Raw genomic sequence first — 5277 nt, forward strand, 5'->3', positions numbered from 1 at the left:
TTTTGGTTTTCCATTCATTCATTGCCACAATTTTCTCCCTTCCCACCCCTCCCCACCAGCTCGCTTCGCCCTCCGAAGAGAGAAAAAAGAAAAAAAATTCCTTCATTAGTATAAAATTCCCACGGCCCTACCCCATACCCCGAGTACACTTCTCTATGCAACCTTAATTCTGGATTCCTGTGCTAACCATAATACTCAATAAAAAAAATAATTAAATATCTGTTAATAAAATTTATCAAAGTTACCAAAGCTCATAAATTTTTTGGAGGCATGTTGTCTAGGAAGTAGATGCCACTCCTGCTTATTCCTGAAGATTTCTAGAATTGTCAAATTAGTTGACATTTAATCACTGTTTTAACAAACAAAAAAAAGTTCATTTCTTTAAAATGTAATTTGCTATTCAGACTGCTTTTTAGACATGATACTCGGAATTATCATTATACGTACATAATTTCAATGTGAGATTTGAAAATGTGTCTTTTTTTTCAGTATGGTATTCAGAAAATATTTTGAAAAAATATGGTTTATTTTTCTCCTAAAACATTATTCTCTGTCCATTTTTCAGCCATCCTCATTAACCTACTCCCTATGCTGCCTTGTGAAATACATGCTAAATAGAGTTTCAAAATTGTGCTTTAATTCATAATTATATATAAATGTGTGTATAATATTTAAAAATTAGCTAATTGTTTCTGCTAAAGACTTTACTCATTCATCCGTGCTTTCTCCTCATTCTCAATACTTCACTACAGCATTTTTTGCTCCCTTTCTCTCTTCTCCCTGTGGATACAATCGTGGTCATAGTCCACCTGGATCCCTGATTACCCACCAAAAACGGGCTTGAGCTCATTGTCAATCCATCCCGCAAAGGTTCTTCCTCTCTTTCTCTGACCCTCCACCTTTCCCAGCATGATGTTGTTTTCCAAGGTCTGGCCCTTCCTGATGACATACCCAGAGTATGTGGGATTAGGTTTTATTTTCATACCTCTAAAGAACATCCTGGTTACACTTCCTCCAAGGCAGATTTGTTTGTCCTTTTGGTAGCCCATGGGATATTCAGTATCCTTTGTCAACATTTAACTCAAAAGCATTAATTTTTAGCCCAAATTAAATCATTCGGACTTTTTCTCCTATATTTAAATCTTGGGCATGCGAGGCAGGGGTAGTTGTTGTTATTGTTTTGTGCTGTGAGTCGCTTGTTACTCATAGTGACCCTATGTACAACAGCCCTAAACTCTGCTCTGTCCTGTGCCAATTGCACTGTCTCTGATACACCCATCTCAATTATCCCAGTCACTGAATCAATACACCTCCTAGAGGGTCTTCCTCTCCTGCGCTGTCCTTCCCCCCCCTCAAACATGATGTCCCTCTCCAAGGACCTGTCCCTCCTTACAACATGTCCAAAGTATGTTAGATGGAGCCTCATAATTCTTGTCTCGAAGGAGCTTCCTGGTTTAACCCTTTCCAGAATGAATCTGTTTGTTTTCTTAGCAGTCCATGGTACCCTCAATACTCTTCTCCAGCAACACAGCTCAAAGGCATCAATTCTCCTTCTATCCTCTGACGCATAACAAGAGATTGCAAAGATTGCCAGTGTCAGACACACCTTAGTCTCCAGAGAGACACCATTGCTCTTCAGTATTTTGGAGAGGTCCCTAACAGCAGACTTTCCCATCACAATACATCTTTTAATTTTCTGGCTGCTGGTGTCAAGAGTGTTGACTGTGGAGAAAACTAAAGCTGTGAACAATCTCAATCTCTTCACCATCCATCCTGATGCTGCCAGTTGGTCCAGTGGTGAGTATCTTTGTCTTCTTGATATTGGGCCTCAATTGATATTGAAGGCTGCAGTCCTTGACCATCTGCAGCAAGTGCTTTAGGTCCTCCTCAGTTTCAGCAAGCAGGGTTGTGTCATCTGCATAATGCAGATTGTTGATCTTACACCAATCCTGACGCCACATTTCTCCTCATAGAGCCCAGCCTCCTGGATAATCTGTTCTGCATACAGGTTGAAAAGATATGGACACAGGACACATCCATGGCTTACACCCTTTCCAGTTTTGAACCATGCAGTATTTCCTTGCTCTGTTCTGATGACTGCCTCTTGGTCCAAGTATAGGTTTCTCATTAGCACGATCAAGTGGTCTGGAATTCCCATTCTTCTCAGAGTCAGCCACAGTTTGTTATGATCCACACAGTCAAATGCCTTTGCATAATCAATGAAACACAGATAGACATTCCTCTGGTATTGTCTGCTTTCAGCCAAGATCCATCTAACACCAGCTACAATATCCCTAATACCACTACCCTTTCTAAACCCAACCTTGACTCTGTCAGTTCTCTGCTGATGTATTGTTCCAGTCATTTTTGGACAATCTTCAGTAGAATCTAGCTTGCATGTGAAATCAAAGATATTGTTCTATAGTTTCCACACTCTGTTGGGTCAGAGAAGAGTAAACATTTTTTTATTTTGTCAAAGAAGCCTACTAACTCAAAGGCTAAGGGATTCCTGCAGTTTGAATCCACCAGTGACTCTGAGGGAACAAAATGAGAATTCTCCTTTAAAGGTTTACAGATAAGTTGCTATGAGCCTGATGCAACCTGATGGTCTATTTCACCTGGAAGAATAAATATACCCATTAGTTTCTGTACCTACTCCTGTCCCTTTCAAACCCTAGCTTCTAAGCCTTACCCACTATTTTGTAAAGTACTATCTATGCTTCCATTAAACTCCTCATTTTACTTAAGTTACCTAGGTCAGTTACTGTTGTTTTAAATCAATGATCCCAACTGATCAATTGCTCGTCTACATCCTTTTGTTTTTGCTTTCTTTTTCTCCCTCATTCCTTCTTCTCTTGTTCTTCCTTAATATGCTTGTTTTTCTTTCTCTTAGTTGAAGCTTTCAAGGATGAATGAAGAATGAAAAAAAAAACTAATTCAAGAAATAAAAGTATTTTGTAGGTCTTTCATTGTAACTGCTTCATTTTTCTTTTCACTTCAAATTGAGGGTTCCTTAACAATAATATTGTGTACAGTTCCGACTCTTACCTGAGTATGTGTAAAAATACTATTTTAATGGCAAACCAAAAAAGCCAAGCAACCTAATCTTTCCAAAAGCTGTGAAATGCCTCCAAACAAGTTTACAGTTATGGACCATTCAAATACATGGCTTATCTAAACTAATTAGGTTGTTTGACCCATGCAGGATTTGTTTTCAAAGATTCCTTTAGATGTCATACTGAAGCATGTAGCAATGATGGGTTTTGTTTTTTGTTGGGTTTTTAAAAATAAGCATTTAATGCCTTTATGCAGTTAAAAGAGTTTAAATTCTTATATCCACTCTTAGGCTATAATTAGAGATAACTTTAACTATTTAAACCAGTAATAAAGAAGCTAGAGCTACAAGGTTTACTTGAAAAGAGCTATAGCTCAAAGTAGCTCATTTGAGCTAAGGCCACAGCTCAGTGAGCTACAGCTACAAAATTTACTTGAAAATTAAGTGAATCATTTCAGTGAGTCATTTATCACTTATGCTTGCACACGTCATCAACAGAAGTACACGTGTTGTCCTTAATTCCTCCTCAAGATGTCCCACAGCTGTTGCTTCTCTCAAACTATAAACTCCATCTTCCTGTTTTACCTTAACTGTTTCACCAGAACTACTTTAGACAAACTGATGATTCCAAATATGAAATTCAAGATAGGACATTTTTATAAAAACTTTTGCTATTAATTTTAATAATATCTACTAGGTGAGATCAACAGCCTGCATTATGAAGATGACACAAACTTGTTGGCTGAAAGTGAGCCTTTAAAAACTCATTGCAGAAGATCAAGGACTACAGTCTTCAATATGGGTTACATCTCAGAGTTAATAAAACAAAAATATTCACCACTGGGCCAACATCATGATGTTGCTGTTTGTTGATTGCCAAGGAGTTGGGCATGACTCATAGAAACCCTATGAACAAAAGACCTGAAGTTTTTCTATAAATATCTTCATTTCTCAAAGTTCATACAGTTTCTAGAGGCATGCTGTTTAGGAAGCGGATGCCTCTCCTGCTTCTAAACATATCTTAACCTTGGAGTTCCACCAAATAGTGTGAAGGTGGGAAAAAACGGAAGTTGTCAACAGTTTCATTTTACTTGAATCCACAATCAACTCCTATGTCAGCAAGAGTCAAGAAGTCAAAAGATATATCACACCAAGAAAAATCTGCTGTCAAAAACCTACCCATAGTTCAAAAAAGACTAAGAACATTCTCCTTCCAAACAGGGACCAGACAAGGATTCCCATCGTCACGTTTTCTATTCAACATTGTACTAGAAGTGTTTGCTAGGGCAATATAACAAGACATATCCAGATTGACACAAAGGTGGTCAAACTGTTGCTATCTGCATATGATATGTGTACACAGAAATCCCCAATGACCCAACCAAAAAACTGTTAGAGCTAGTGAACCAATTTAGTAAAGTGAGAAGATACAAGATCAATATAAAAAAATCAGAGGGCTTCCTCTACAATAACAAAGAAAATACAGAGATGGAAATCAAGAAAGTAAAACTATTTCTAATAGCCAACCATATATAGATAATATAGATACTTAAGAATGAACCTAACCAGAGACAAAAATCCCCAAAACAACAGAGACAAAATAGACCTTTATGAAGAAGCAATAAAAGACATAACTAAATGGAAAAACTGTTTCTTGTTCATGCATAGGCAGACTCAATATATTCAAAAGTACAATCTTACTAAAAGCAATCTACATATTTAATGCAATCTCAGTACAGATACCAAATTCCTTTTCAAAGTGATAGAAAAAGCAATTGGTAAGTTTATCTGGAGAGGAAAGAGACCTCAAATAAGCAAAACACTTCTGAAAAACAAAAATAAAGTGGAAGGCATAGCACTCTCTGATCTCAAAACCTACTCTAAAGGTATAATAACAAAAATAGCATGGTACTGGCACAATGGCAGGCACATAGACCAATGCAACAGAATTGAGAACCTACCTACAACCAGGAGAAGATAAAGACTCAAATCCCTATGCACATCCAAAAACTTCTCCAACAGGGTAAAAAGGGAAGCCACCGACTGGGAAAAAAAATTTGGTAATAACATATCGGATAAGGGACTTATATCCAGAACTTATGAAATACTTGAGCACCACAACAAGATAAAGGTAAATAATCCAATAGAAAAATGGGCACAGGATAGGAACAGGAACTTCACCGAAGACGACATTCAGATGGCTAACAAGCACATGAAGAAAT

Source organism: Elephantulus edwardii, unplaced genomic scaffold, assembly GCF_000299155.1.
Source record: "Elephantulus edwardii isolate Elephantulus edwardi_28Jun2011 unplaced genomic scaffold, EleEdw1.0 scaffold00134, whole genome shotgun sequence".
Taxonomy (NCBI): Eukaryota; Metazoa; Chordata; class Mammalia; order Macroscelidea; family Macroscelididae; genus Elephantulus; species Elephantulus edwardii.